The 16,504-nt window shown below is 41.2% G+C and overlaps 1 pseudogene across 1 annotated transcript; it reads left to right on the top strand.

Moving 5' to 3' along the window:
- The first annotated feature begins 463 nt into the window (after positions 1-463).
- On the top strand, positions 464-762 carry LOC311034457 (vesicle-associated membrane protein 3-like; annotated as a pseudogene). The gene has a single exon. The product of its transcript is annotated as a vesicle-associated membrane protein 3-like (transcript).
- Positions 763-16,504: the final 15,742 nt, after the last annotated feature.

Raw genomic sequence — 16,504 nt, 5'->3', positions numbered from 1 at the left:
TAGTTTATGCAATACCTATTGTCCAGTACTTGTTGTCGCAGTACATGTTGTACCTGTTCTCAGAGTACCCACTACCATACGACCAATCAACTAAATATGGAGATCCCTGATGTTGTCAGAGACGGCTGACGTCGTGCTGATGATGTACATGCGCGAATACGCATAGAGACTTGGTGCGTCCTCCACAGACCCGTGGACAGACAGATACAGATGGTTTTACGATTCTCGGAAACCATTGGTTGCTAAAACAAATTATGACCAATCAGAATCGACAATGTCACGGTGACGTCAGAGCACTGGCTGTGTTTATATACTTTCCAAAGTTGATCTCATGTCATTATAGTGCTGTTGATGTCAGTCGGTGTTTTGTGGTAGCACTGTTTCGTACCTGTTTTTCAAAAGGACTTCATAAACAGCGGTTCTAGGCTTTAGAACCTTCAGTTGATAATGTCGGCCCCGGTGAATGTCGGCCCCGGCGCCAGGGAGGAGCCAGGGAGGAGTCGTTTGCAACAGACGCAGGCCCAGGTCAAAGAGGTCGTGGACGTTGTGCGCGTTAACGTGGACAAACTGTTGGAGCGCGACCACAAGCTGTCTGAACTGGACACCAGGGTGGACCAGCTCAAAGACGAAGCTGGTCGGTTTAAGGTCACCGCCGAGAGGGTGAGGAGGAAATATTGGTGGAAGAACTGCAAGATGACGCTCATCCTGGCAGCTGTTATCGTCTCCATCGTGGTAATCATCCTAGTCTGGTGTCTGGCATAAAAACTGCAACAGGAAGAGGGGTGGGCAGAACAGTGAAGCGGTTGTCACCAAATCTGGGATTGCAATACTTCCATATTTAAAACGCCACTGTGCTTCTACCGTTCGAAACCCTAGTGCGAGCGTTCTTCCGGGTGTCTCAAACGCCAGTGAGCAACTTTCATTGAAATGAATAGCTGGGGGGTGGGGCAGTCCGCCCTCTAGATATATTATAACTCTTATGGTTGAGAGGTGTGGAGGTGCAGTGCAGAGCGAATGACGAAGACTAGAACGGTGGTTCTTAGGACCCCCACTTTGGCCACGGATCCCCATAACACTCAGATTTATAGATTTGTAGCGGTCCCTTTGGTTCTATCACTATCAACAATTTAGCTGGGGACCCACTGGAACCCCTCAAGGACGCCCGGGGAGCCCCAGACCCCACTTTGAGAACCACAGCACTAGAAAATGGTGCTCCTCTGAGGTTTTTGAAGCCAATTAGGGCAAACAGTATGGAAGGAATATCAAAACCTTGTTTGACACTCAATCCCACATGTCTCAGGAGACCATAATGAACCTACTTATGTGAAAAGAATCATGTTTCCTTAACAAACAGTGACATTTGTGGTGATTTGTGGTGTTTAGAGGCCCCGCAATGTGTAATTCAAAGGATGTTGTTTGTAAAATGGGCCTGTATCGCAAACTTTGGAAGGCAATGCTAATCGGAATTGAGTATGAAAAATCATATTGATACATGTTTATCACATGACTTCAGAGAGAACGTGTACAATTTGTACGTTTTGTACAACATAATATGTTTTGAAGACAATGAAAAAGGGCGGAATATCTAGTTAGGGGGAAATGGGCATGGCCTATATGAGGACCCAAGGAATCTAGGGTACTTTTTTTTTTGTTTGTCTGTTTTTTTGTTTATGATTGTACAACCTACAGGGCAAGAGTTTTGGCCAAAATTTAAAGCGGCCTGTTATAGCGCCACTAATGACGGCGATTTAAAACATCTGGGGTGGAGGTTCTTCTTCCGTTCACCTGCTGGGAGTGTGCATATAAAGTTTGACGCCAATCTGTACAGCGGGGTCTGAGATTAGCTGTAGACCAACACACGCAGATGGATGGAAAAACAGGCAGACAAAAACACAGGCCTATTGGCCCAGCAGAGATAACAACCCTCTTTGAAGAATTGCGTGAACCCATACACTTTTGTGGTATCTTTTTCTGTCTCTGCCAAGGGATATTGTGAAAATAGCAGATCTACAGTAGATCGACTATTTTCAACATGTTTGCCTCTTAGGTAATATTTGACAATTAGGCCAATTTTTGTTTGTGTTTTATAGTATTGTTATTTTTCTTGTTGCCTTTTTGTATTTGTATTTTTCATTTCAGAGGTACTAAAAAGAAATGTGCAGATATCCTGTATGCACTTATACTGTATGTTGGTGTGCTTACTGTTGCTTACTTTACTGGAGTATTTCCAATTATGAATAATGTTAGTAAGAGTATAGGAGCCAATATGGGTGTTTTGATTCATTTTTAATCGTATTGCTATTATCGTTGCTGTCGGGCAGAAACCTCTTATCTCCATACTTAAACTTTTTGTGTCTTTTCCTAAATTAATTAATCATTATCATACTACAGTGTCACACTAACGCATAAGTAGCACATGTGCAAGTTCGAAACTATTGAGCTCGTAGATCTACTACTTTTGTATAGCCTGGCGTAGCCGACTATATCACTGCGTGGATATGAGTCTGGTGCTTCCATGAGGAAGTTTTTTTTCTCAAGGGGCGGGATCAAAACAATGACCCTCGACGCAATTGGTTAGACCTACAACCAACTACCAATTACAGTCTCCCATATTCGAATGCTGGGCCCTGATTGGTGCCCCACGTCTTCTGCAGCAGGAAATGAATTCTCTATGGAGCGGTGCCAGACCCGAATCCCAGAGTGCAATCTTTTTTTGCACTCGCAGATTCGTCTGGTCCCAGGCTAACTTTTGTATGCTTTTGAATTTTAATCCTGAAAAGTTTTGGATATAATGAGGTTTCCACCCGAAAGACGATATTTTGGTGTTATTGCACCGCCAGGCCACATGGGGGCAGCTGACATATCGGCGGTGGGTCACGTCATCATACTCACTGATTTAATGGACACAGGTGTGTGACTCTTGGTGTCTTTGGCCCCCAGGAGATGTGACAGTTCTTATCATAACTACAATTATTTGAAAACTTTAGATACTAGTTACTAGTTACTGCAGATTGTGAGGATTATTATAAAACAGACATTAACCAATTCAGCCCTGGTCTATATACATTTCAGCCATTTGAAAATAGCAGATCTACAAGCTCACAATGCGTCACGATGTGACTCGTTGTGCGCTTGTAGATCTGCTATTTTCAAAATATTTTAATACATTTGAAAACTTGTGAAATGGGACATTCTGCATACTGAGTGTCTACTTTTGGCACTTTTAAGTACATTTTGATACCAATACTTTTGTACTTCTACTCAACTACATTTTGAATTCTGGACTTTTACTTGTAACAGAGTATTTCTAAGTGCCATAATGATACTTTTACTTAAGTAAAACATGAGAGTACTTTTTCCACCATTGCACATGAATGAGGACACAGGGCTTATAGGAAGGCATGCTTCTGAACTGCATGCTCCGAATGTGCCGCAAGCAGCACTGGGGGGTGCTGTGATATTATTATTCTGATCATATTGTATGAATATTGTATTGATTATGTTGCACAGATATCACACAGACATTTTACTGAGAGTATTTCTTCCATCACTGAATGGTCATGCAATTCCACTTCACACACACATGCAGATTGTCTTTCTTTCTTTCTTTCTTTCTTTCTTTCTTTCTTTCTTTCTTTCTTTCTTTCTTTCTTTCTTTCTCCTTCTTGTCATCACTCTACAGTATCTCTCTCTATCACCAGCAGTCTCTTTTGCATCACTTGTTCCTTGGCCTCTAGCTCTTGGCATCTATCCGTGTCTATTTCCGTCCATCTCTCACTTTATTTTTCTTGCTCTCGCTTGCACTCTGTCTCTCTCCTTGCAGCTTTTCACCATCATTGGAGCTGGACACACAGAACTCATCGGATCTTGACTTTAGTGCACACTCTGTACTGAGTACAGCTGCCACTTTACTGAAGTCAGTGTGTGCGAGTCGAGTCGTGCGACTGTGCATGCGTGTGTTTGTGCCTGCCTGCCTGCCTGCCTGCCTGTGCGTGTCTGCGTGTTTGTGCACTACAATATTTTGTTACCTGCGTCATAGGAATCATATCTCTACGCAAGTTGGAGAACGATTTTAACAATGAATATATCGAGGACGAGGCCATTGACTCGGTTAAAAATGTTTTCACCTGTAACAAACTAAGAGAAACACAATCTAAAATTCTTCACAGACTGCACATTACACCTGTGATACTAAACAAAATGGACCGCTCAATATCTCCTCTGTGTTCTAAATGTCATACAGATCTTGGAACTTACTACCACTACTTTTGGGAATGCAGGTTCTGGGGTTATGTGGCACGTGAGCTATAAGAGATCTTTTTAAGGTAAAAATAAAGAAGGATCGACTTCCGGTAAGATGGCGGAGAGAGGAGCAGCTTAGTTAGATAGCTCTCTAGAGTCGGTTAAAATAACACGGCAGAAACATAACCAAAATGGGAAAAAATGAATAAAAAGTGAATACTACTTAAAAGAAGAAGACGTAGAAACATTTTAAGAACCACAAGAGAGGATTAAAGCATCGGACTCATCGACGACGACGGAGGGGAAAGAAGGGGAGAAGACGCGAAGAAAAAAACATGGACGAGGAAATCAAGGAAGTGCTGCGGGTGGGACTCGCTAGTATGACGGCGGAATTAAAATCTTTCAAACAAGAAATGCAGCGAGACTTAACTTCGCTCAAAGAAGAAATAATGAAAGAAATGAAGCAAGAAATTACTAACTTTCGCATGGAGGTAGACCGCCAGGCGGAAAGACACGACGGAGAGATAGCGACGCTGAAGGCGGACATACACGAGTCCCAAACACGCATTTCAGAGGTAGAAGATTGGAGATCAGGAGCGGACGGTGCCTTGATGGTAATGGTGGACCAGGTGGAGATTTTAGAAGCTAAATTACTGGAACTCGAAACAAGAGCCAGGAGAAACAACGTGAGGGTCTTTAATTTGAAAGAGGAGACAGAAGGTGAATCGGTAATGAAGTATATGGATCAATTATTTCATTCCGAGCTGATTCTACCCGAAGGAACCCAACTTCAGTTACAGAGGGGACATAGAGCTCTCACACAGAAGCCGAATGACCCGTCTGCTTCTCCCAGGTCCATTGTGCTGAACTTCCTACAATTTGAGATGAAAGAAATGATATTGAGAAAGGCCTGGGAGGCGAACATCCAAGTGGAAGGCAAGCGTCTGGGTTTTGATCATGATTACCCCCCCGAAATCGTTCGTATGAGAAGAGATTACCTCCCAGCAAAAAAAGTACTAAAAGATAAAGGAATCCGTTTCAATACACCGTTCACAAGGATGAAGATCCACTGGTCGGAGGGGACGAGGACCTACAACAGCGCGGAGGACGTCATCCGGGTCTTGAAGGAGAGGGGCCTCATGGAGAGTGAACCGATCGGGGATACAAGCGCAGATTCGCCGATGGAGGAGGAGGGACGCGCCGAGCCGACAGCAGAGGAGCCGCCAGCGGAGGAGCCGAGTCGAGCGGCCACGGCGGCAGCAGAGGCGGAGAGGAGCCCGAGATCGAGCCATGGATCCGCGGAGTGGCAGAGAGTGGAACGGGCGAAAGGTGCAAAGAATCGAGCTTCGGAAAGGTTGAAAAGTTTTAAAAGAAGATAAGGATGTTTTTTGCTGGAAACAAGAGGTAAACATTGAGTTGAAGTGACTGTGGGGGAGGGGGGAAAGGAAAAGAAAAATGGCGAGGGAAGATAAAATAATTAAGGAGGCAAATGATAAAAAATTGACGTCATATTAATACAATACATAGAAAATGAACCCACCCTTACGATAAGATTGGCTGTTTAATGTACAAATACAACTCAATGTGGGGACTTTGTTACAAATTGTGGTTTTGATGAAAACTGAATGGTTTTTGTTCTGTATTTTATTTTGATGGGATAATGCATACCGACCAAGAGGTTTCTTATTAAGAGGAGGATGGCTAGGCACTGGGGAAGCCCAAGGGTTGGGTCTAGTACTAGTATGCCTAGGGAGGGGCCCCCGTTCAAGACGGGGCTTACCCCCGCACCCTGTTATGAGGGTTTAGGGGTCACGGAGGATTTACCCCGTGTTTGGAGGTTGTGTTATGTGTTTTTTGTTTTATGTCTTATATATGTGGAGCTGACACCTGGTTGCAAACAAAATGGAATGACTGAACAAGGGTTACATGTAACAAGAAGAGATAGGAGGTACTATGATGACTGATGTGGTTGGAATTATGTCACTAAATGTGAATGGTCTGAATTCCCCCATAAAAAGACAAAGGGTGATGACAAAACTGAAGAAGGAAAAAATGCAGGTTTATTTTTTACAAGAGACTCATCTAACTAAAACGGAACATGAGAAATTAAAAAGATTTGGTTATAGGAATTCATATTATAGTTCATATAGAGAGGGCCCTAGAAGAGGTGTTATAATTTTGATATCTAACACAATCAATTTTATTTTTGAAAAAGAAATTAAAGACAAAGAGGGGAGGTATATTATAGTAAAAGGAAAACTGGAAAATGAACCGGTAACCTTGGTAAATATATATGCACCTCCAGAAAGTGATAAGAATTTCTTCAAATCCTTGTTTGATATCATAGCCTTGGAAACAAGTGGGATTTTGATTTGTGGAGGAGATACTAATACGGTTTTATGTGATAAAAAAGATACGTCAAGTTCAAAAAGGGGGAAAACTCAAATAGCAAAATTTGTAAATACATCGCTAGAGGAGATGGGACTGATAGACATATGGAGATATCTTCACCCCGTAGTAATTGATTTTACCCACTTCTCTGCAGCTCATAAAGTACATTCAAGATTAGACCAGTTCTTCTAAACACAAATGAAAGTCATAGAGTTACAGAATGCGAGATTGGAGGGGCGGACGTGTCAGACCATAACCCAGTGACTTTGAAGTTGAGACTGAATAACAGGAGACGACAAACAGTCTGGAGACTCAATTTGGGAATGTTAAATAATGAGCAAAGGAGGGAGGAGATTAAAGTTGAGTTGCTAAGATATATAGAAGAAAACGATAATGGAGAGGTGGACCCTACAGTAATTCTTGGTGCCATGAAATCGGTTATTCGGGGTAAATTGATAGTGCAATCAGCAATAGTTAAGAAGGCCAAGTTAGAAATCTACAGGAAAAACAATGACAAATTGAGGGAACTAGAACAGGAATATCAGAAAACAAAGAAGGAGGAGGTATACAAACTAATACAAGAATTGAAAACAAGAATAAAAGGAACACAACTTGACGAGATTGAAAGAAATAATAGGTACATTAAACAGAACTACTATGAAGCAGGGTCAAGGGCCACCAAACTATTAGCTAAGCGGATACGCAAACAGCAGGTTTTGAGTAGCATATGCCAAATTAGAGACCCTCGGACAGATGAACTGACATGTGTTCCTGAACAAATAGAGAGAATATTCAGAAATTACTATGAGGAGTTATATGCACAGCCCAAGGAAGTAGAGGAAGGGGAAATGAGAGCATATTTGGAACAGCTGGACCTGCCTTCAATTGGGAAAATACAAAATGATAAATTAACAGCAAGCATAACAATGGAGGAGGTAATGGAGGCAATCAGCTCATTTAAGAATAACAAAGCACCTGGGAGTGATGGCTTTCCTGCTGAATTCTACAAAATGTATAGGGAAGAGCTTGCACCCCTATTATTAACATCCTTTAACTGGACACTGAAAAAACACAAAATCCCAACATCATGGTCAGAGGCAATAATTACAGTCCTACCAAAAGAGGGGAGAGATAAGGAACAATGTAGCAGCTATAGACCGATATCCATTTTAAATGTAGATTACAAAATGTATACAAAAATTTTGTCCAAAAGACTGGCTGATCTCATGACAGACCTGATTGATGAAGATCAGACTGGGTTTATTAGGGGTCGCCAGACCCATGACAGTATCAGAAGAGCTATACACATTGTAGATAAGGTACAAAGGACAAAAACAAGTACATTAATAGTTAGCATAGATGCTGCTCAAGCGTATGATAGGGTCTCTTGGGGGTTCTTATATGCTGTGTTGACAAGATTTGGGTTTAACAAAGAGGCAGTACAAAGCATAAGATCATTATACCAACAGCCCTCAGCGAGAATCAAAATTAATGGAAGTTTATCCGAAAAGTTCTATCTACAGCGCTCGGCGCGCCAAGGCTGTTGCCTTTCACCAGCGCTGTTCGATTTTTTCATAGAGCCCCTGGCACAGGCCATTAGACAAGATGAGGGTATCCATGGCGTTGAGGTCCAGGGCAGAGAACAACGTATAGGGCTTTTTGCCGATGATATAATCACATTCCTTGGACAACCTAATGATTCACTCCCCGTGCTAACCAATATATTAGAAGCATTTGGTCAATTGTCCGGTTACAAGCTTAACATAGCTAAAACTCAGATTCTAGCACTAAATTATACCCCAAATGCACTCATAAAGGAATCCTATGACTTTAATTGGAAGCAAAAAAGTATTAAATATCTGGGTGTTAACATAACTAAAAGTATTCCCACACTGTATAAGGCCAACTACACCGGAATAGATCAGAAAATCCGTAAAGATATAGAAAGATGGACCACTTTGCCACTGGACCTTAACTCTAGAATAGAGGCTGTGAAAATAAATATTCTGGCTAGATTGTTATACCTGTTCCAGGCCCTGCCAGTAGAGGTCCCCCAAAGCCAATTCACACAATGGGATAGATTGATCTCTAGATTTATCTGGGGAGGAGGGAAACCTAGGGTTAAATGTATGACTCTTCAGCTACCAAAAGATAGGGGGGGAATGGGTCTGCCCAATCTGCAAATGTACTATCAAGCTGCTCAGCTGAGGTATACTATATGTTGGTGTAATCCTGACTACATCTCCAGATGGAAGGATGTTGAAGGGAAAGTTGGGAATACACCAATTCAGAGCTTACTAGGAGACATTGATTTATTCAAAAAAAAAGAAACACCTTATTGACCCAATCACATTATTTACATTGGAGATTTGGTATAAAATAGTTAAAAAATACAAATTAAAAGAGGAAATTAAAAAATTAAAATGGATAGCCTCTGACAGTGCTTTCAGACCGGTTGAATATGATAAAGGGTTTAAACAATGGCAGAACAAGGGCATGACAGCGTGGTGTACTTTGGTGAAAAAGGGGCAGCTGGAGAGTTTTAAGGAACTAAGTGATAAATATGATATAGATAAACACGACTTTTATAGGTACCTGCAACTAAGAGACTATTATACAAAGGAAATCCGGGGGACACCCTCTGGAGAAGTGAATGGTGTGGTCCAAATGATTATAAATGCATACTCGAGTAAAGAAGTTTGGGTTATATCGGGATTATACCGAACATTTATGAAAAACAAACATACAACGGATTATGTAAAAGTAAAGTGGGAGACTGAACTTGAGATAGCAATTACAGAAGAAGAATGGGCAAATATGTGGAGAGCACATCAAACGTCCACCAATTCACGAGTCTGGAGGGAGTTCTCCTGGAAAAATTTAATTAGGTTCTTTATAACACCCAAGATTAAGAGTAAACAACTAGGGAAACAGGTTCAATGCTGGAGGGAATGTGGAGAGGAGAATGCAGACCATTCACATGTTTTCTGGAAATGTCATAAGATTGAATCTTTTTGGAAAATGATACATAGACAACTCCAGAAGATACTAGGATATGAGATACCTATGGGTAGTAAAGTGTTATATCTGTGTGACTTAGACTCGGGTAATATACGGATGGGAGACAGGTATCTGGTTAAGATTTTATTGGCAGCAGGGAAGAAATGTATCACAAGGAAATGGGGACAGGTTGACAAACCCACAAAAAAACAATGGAAAGATCTGGTGGAGGAAATATATGTTATGGAAAACATGACGCTACGACTGAGGCTCCAGGAGGCACAAATGGAAAAGAAATGGACAAAATGGTTAATCTACGTGAACACTATCTAAGTGAAGTAACATGAGTAACAAAAGGACAATTATGATCAGTGTTTGGTTCCGAAATGTTTGTCTTTTCTTTTAGTTTTTGTCTTTGTATGTCTTGTGGGTCCTGTTCATTTTCATTTTGTTTCATTTTATTTTTATTTTCTTCTTTTTGTACATTGTATGTGTGTGTAAAAATGTAATAAAAATTCTAAGTGACAAAAAAAATAAAAAATAAAGAAGGATCCGGTAGCTTTCATCTTGGGAGCTTTCATCTTGGGAGCTTTCATCTTGGGAGCTTTCATCTTGGGACCTTCAAAAGAGATTCATTTGACATCCTCACAATTTAAGTTATTTGCATTTTGATAAATTGGATTAAGGATAAGCCCCCCATACAACTCTGGTATAGAGAGTTTTTTGGTGTGCTCCCCCCACGAGAGATTGTGTGCAGTGTATAGAGGCAACAAAGCTTCCTTTCTGAAGTTGTGGGCCCCACTGCTAGATTATTTCCCCACCAAAATCTCTCAGATCCTTCCCTGTGGGCCCGAGCCCTCCCCTTAGACAGACTTTGAAAAATGGTAAATGTGAATAAGACTTCTCATGTGGTTGCTTTTGGGTGCCTATGTCTATAGGTGATCTGTTTGGTTATGAGCGTGGAGTGTGGTGGCTTGTATCTTATTACAGTATGTGACTCACTATGTTTTTTTTTTGTTTTTTTTTAACTACTGATGGTGTTGGTGAACTGTGGAACTGGGGGAACCACCACCCCCACCCCCCCCCCCCTACTTTTTTCTTTTAATTGTTTGTCTTGTTTTGTTAAGAGTACTGTATGTCTATGTCGTATGTATGTATGTGACTTTTTCTCTCAGTTACTTTTTGCAGTGAATTCAGCCTTGAGACCGTGTCCCCAAAGTGTCCTTCCACAACAACCCTTGCTGCCTTTTGGGGGCCCATGGCCACGGTTGCCCACCAGCCGGCCGACTGATCCATTAGGTCCATGGTCTTGGTGTTTAGGCTCTACACCCCCCCTGCTCAGCATAGTAGGAAACAACAATTAGAGCAGATACATACATAGGAAACAACAATTAGAGCAGATCTATACATCTATAAACACCCATGTGAAAAACAGCCTACAGCCTACTGGTGGTGCTAGGGTGGTGGTGGGAGCAACCAAAGCACATACAATGTTCAGTGGCAGCACTGACAGCAAGTACAATGCATGAGGTGAGCTTAAATAAACCACCAAATTGGTCAGCTGCTTGACACGTGTCATGCATCGCCCCACAAACCTCTCGAGTGTATCCGCCTGAACTAGCTCGCAGGCTACTTATCATATAAATACTTCCACCACTCCTTCACACCACCCCAAATGTCAAATTAAATTAAATTGTTAAATGTCAAATGATGAATAACTCTGCCAAAATGCACTCCATTCACTGTCATAATGAGAAGGTCCACCTTGAGAGAACATTCCATGCGGGAAGAACATTGTTTGACCTTTTTAATTGGACAAACCAGTGTCCTGTTTTTGACGGAGCCCTGGCTAAGATAGCAGCAAAACAGTATTGTAAACAACATTGAAATAATATTATAGCAAACACTAAAAGCACATAGCAAACATACAGTACAAACTCACAAAGTCAAAGAAAAAAGCAAGAAGCAATTGCAATTTCCAGAAAAATCTACCAGCAAACCCTTCACTACATTTGAAAAAATACCTCTATCTGCAAGTGGCTCCAGACTGCAGGGGCAGTAAACATGAAGCCGAGCCGTTTGCCGAGTTTATATAGCACCTTTCGCCAAAGCGCTTTACAATTACATTCACCATTTCATACACTGAAGGCGGTGGCAACCAATACAAGGCACCAACCTGCTCATCGGGAGCAGTTAATGGTTAAGTGACTTGCTCAAGGACACTTCGACATGCATTTTTGCGGCCATATCCTGATGTAGACCCATTTCCTTTTCAAAGAGGGGCTGGGTGTGTCTCAGCCAATCACAGGCTCAGCTGACCGTCCCACCCCCTTGGGCCTTAGGTATCTAAATGCAACTCAAATGCTTTCATGTACAGTTCCTATAGTAGTTTGTGTTTAAGTTTAAAACGAGATGCACCGTCCGGCTGCCATCTTGAATTATAATCAGAATAGTAGCACCCCCATCTAGTGCCTCCATAATGAATCATCTGTGTGTGGCACACTGTGGCAGAGGGACACATAAGCTATGGGATTGACACATTGAGATATGCGATTGACAAGTACCAAGTCGTCATTTTATTGGTGGAAATTGGTCCAGACCAGCTGATGCAATCATGCATTACGTTTTTGTTTGACAGGAAGTAATTAAGGTTGGAATTTTGACAGAATCATACACAAATTGTTAATCATGTGATTCATGTCTCCATTATGACCGTGGATATGCTTTCATTTCATGCTTGTCTTTAAAACTTTCCCCAGAATGCAGATGCTGGGGTTTAAGTGGTGAAAGTTTAACCACTTAAACCCCAGCATCTGCATTCTGGGGAAAGCTTTTCGCAGAAAATAGCAGATCTACAAGCACACATTGCGAGCTTGTAGATCGGTTATTATAGAACCCTGAGGTACTCCGGTCAACCAAGTAGTTCAGGCTCCCCTGAAACCAAACACATCACAAGGTTTCAGCACCATAGACAGCACCCTTATTCTAGACTGTGTATAGGCCTATTTTCCATCAAATAAAATATAGTCGGTGACATTAAAGGCCATCATATACAACTTAACACAAGTTATCTGCAGTAACTTAAGGTACTGCGGAAGGGGAAAGCTATGAATAGGGATAGAACACACACGCTATACAGTCAATGCCACTTTTTATCATCAGGACGAGCTTGGCTCAGAGGACTTTTGAACAAATAGGCCTGGGGATATGTGTGATGTCTCTACCTACAGTAAACTAGGACTGGTAGTCTTTCTCTCTGTAAGAGAGGTGTTGTGTACAATAAATGTGTTGTATTGTCAATGTATTGTGTGATCTGTTTATGTATTTTATATTTGTTTGTTTATGTATTGTGTGATATCTGTGTCCTGATGGCTGCTTGCCGCAAAATTGATTAATTTCCGCAAGGACAAATCTATTATGAAGTAAAAAGAATAAGAATCTATTATGCACACGGTCAATGTAACCATTAAAGGAAAGCACAGGCAGTGCAGACACTTATTCATGAAGCACGTTTAAAAACGACCGCGGTCGAACAAAGATGTACAAGTTAATAATCAGCTGAGTAAATTACAAACAAAATATGACTCAAATTAAATACAAAGGATAAAGGAGTACAGCAACAGCACACAGCAAAAGCCAGGGTTGTCAGGCTCAACTGTCAGTAGTTCGAAGGCCAGGGAGAAGAAATGAGTCTTTAGTAAATATTGAAAAACCTCTATGGACTAGCTGGGCAGATCTAATTATGGAGAGAGGGCAGGCTCTGGGGGGGCTCTTGAGTTGACGCAAAAACATTTCTCATTCTTAGTTCATCTGGGGACAATGGGACATATGACTTGTTGGATTGGAAGTTACTTTTCTTCAAGCAGTGGCAGCTGGTGCCTTTTCCCCCCTGTAAAAAAAAATAAGCTGTACTATGTTATCACACTAGTATATTTTGATGAATGAAAATATTTTTATTTGCATTTAGGCCCTGCCCTAGTAGTAATTGATTCGTGAAAGACAGACATAACTAAGAGCATGAGCCAAAATGATGATTATACACTAGGCCTACTACACCATTTTGTACTAATAGGCTAATACACAATATCAATAGGAAATGCATTAAATTACTCTGATCAGAAGCAGGGATTAAACCCTTCAGCCATATAAAACAAATGACCAGAGGGGGATAGCGAAAGCAGAGACATGGTTCAGAGCTAGCCTGGCATTGGCCAAACGGACAACGTGGATTCACTCTCGCGTTCCTCCCCGGTATCAGTCTGGACTTCGGCCCATAGGGAGCGAGTATGAGAAATCAGAAAATGATTTTGATGCTTTTCACTGTTGTACGGACAGCAGTTGAAACGCAGTCACTGATTGGCTGAACGTGAGAGTGAATCCACGTTATCAGTCTGGCCAATGCCAGGCTAGTTCAGAGCCACACAAAGAGTTAAAAGGAAGTCCAAGATGACTTGTCTCCAAGGAACATTATGTTGCTAGTGATTATTTCTATTGATATTTTTTTTAATTTATCAAACAATTCTGTGAAAGTATTCTATCAGTCTGATTAACCACTTTAGCTCTATGTTATACTTCTTCTCGCAACAGTGTCGTGCATACATACCAAAAAAATAGCAGATCTATAAGCTCACAACATGTCGCATCGCGACGCGTTGGTATGTCATCCTGCTGTCTATGACATACTGTAAATAGTTGTTCACATATTGCATACTTTTTCCTACAGTACTTTTGGGCCAGAATTAGTATGAATAATGTATAAGTATGTGACTGCAAACACAACCAAGACACTGTATCCTCTCCAGGAATTCACTGATGCCCTGGGGAATTATACTATGTCCATCTTTTGAGAAAATGGACCCTCGAAGAAGACGAGGAAGACAAACTTAGTCCTAGGCTACAGGCTGATATACAGTACACTACAGCAGTGGTTTTCAAAGTGGGGTCTGGGGACCCCCAGGGGTCCTGGGGGGGATTCAGGGGGTCCCCAGCAAAAGTAGTTAATACAGCATCACAATCATTTTAACCACTTTATCCATTTATACAGTACGTTGGCTTTTCAAAAGCAGCAGATCTACAAGCTCACAGCGCGTCACAACGTTTTTTTTAGCTGTTTTTGAGCTTGTACATCTGGTATTTTTGAAACTTTTGGAAATATATTGAAAATGTTTGGAAGATTATGAATCATTTAGATTTTATTTTAACATAAATCTTCTCTTCTGGGGGTCCCTGGCACAAAATAATTTCAGATGCGGGGGTCCGCGACCAAATATATCAATTCGGAGGTCCTTGACATGAAAAAGTTAGAGAACCAGTGCACTACAGCAGTGGTTCTCAAACTTTTTCATGTCAAGGACCCCCAAAATGATGTGTATTTGGCTGCGGACCACTGCATTTCAAAAATATTTTGTGCCAGGTATTTCGGTGCCGCGCTATGAGCTTGTATATCTGCTATTTTTGAATAGCCAAAGTATAAAATATGGTTCAAGTGGTTAAAAATAATTGTGACGCTATATTGACACATTTAGCTGGGGACCCCCTGGGGGTCCCCGGACCCCACTTTGAGAACCAATGGACCAGTATACCAGCCCAGAGAAGACACCTGCAATCAAAACAAGATTGACGATAGAAATGGTAGCCTACTGACCGAAAGACGTTACTGCAGTCACAGGCAGCTTTTTGCAATTATCTTGAGTTCATGCAGAGAATAGAATACTCTATTTGTATGCATGGACGATTCATCATGACAGCCCAATTTTAGGGAAAATGTTTCTATAAATAAAAGTGTTTTTATTCTCTACAGCTATACACTGTCTGTCAACAGCTGTTGACAGTGTCCCTTGTTGTGGTGGTTTACTCTGGGCTATCAAAATGAAATAAATTGCTATTCGATTCATGACTGCTATGGTGGTCTATGTTGTTGTTTTTTCCCCCAAATCGTTCAGCCCTGGACATCTGGACATAATCTTATCTTGTGATACATCATTCTCCACTCCAACTGCCTAATGATGTCTCTTTTATTGACTTTGTGTATCTCTCTTGCTCAGTGTAGGAGTGTGTGAGTGAGAGAGAGAGATCAATGATAGCAACGTGGCAGCAGGCTGTACAAGGTTTCATGAGGACAACTGTTTAACATTCAACTCGCTAAATACCTTGACATGTGCTTTTCTCCATCTGTCGGCCTGTCTCTCATTGCTGTCCGTCTCATACAGTCTCATACATCTTCCTGGGGTCCAAAACGTGTTTGAATCAAGTTTGAAAACTCACTTGTACTCCTTGGCTTTCGATGGTTCAGACTGAGATTTGTTTCACTCGTTATGTGTTTTTCCCCCTGTTTATTGTTTATTGTTTTGCTCTTATTATTTTAGTATATATTTGTTACTGAGTGTACAGCACTTTGGTTCAACGCTGTTGTTTTAAATAAAGTGGATTGGATTGGATTGTTTATCATCAAAATAATTGGCTTTTTTAATTGAAGTCCTGTTTCAAAGTGAACATTCCAGAATGTGACGACTTTAAACAGTAGTTTCGTAGAAAGATATAAACTGGCTGGTAGTGACTCACATTATACAATAAATGGGATCGAGCCGTGCAAAATCAATGTAGGAATAAATTGCACTTTTGCGTACAGTGCACTTGTGCATTTCCATTATATTCAAGCGTGGACTTAAAGACCTCTCTTGAAAATTAGATGTTTAATCTCAGTTGGGATACACTTAGCTGATCTGGTTGGTTGGGTGGGTGTGAGTAATGGTGTGTGTGTGTGTGTGTGTGTGTGTGTGTGTGTGTGTGTGTGTGTTTCTGTATTGTACTGTATGCTGCGTGTCTGATGTTTTTTTTTTTTTTAAGATATTTGTGGGGGCTTTTACACCTT

The sequence above is a fragment of the Gymnoscopelus microlampas genome (genome assembly GCF_963454915.1).
Source record: "Gymnoscopelus microlampas genome assembly, chromosome: 19".
In the NCBI taxonomy this organism is placed as follows: domain Eukaryota; kingdom Metazoa; phylum Chordata; class Actinopteri; order Myctophiformes; family Myctophidae; genus Gymnoscopelus; species Gymnoscopelus microlampas.
The sequence above is the reverse complement of the archived record's forward strand: the minus strand, read 5'-3'. Positions and strand labels throughout refer to the sequence as shown.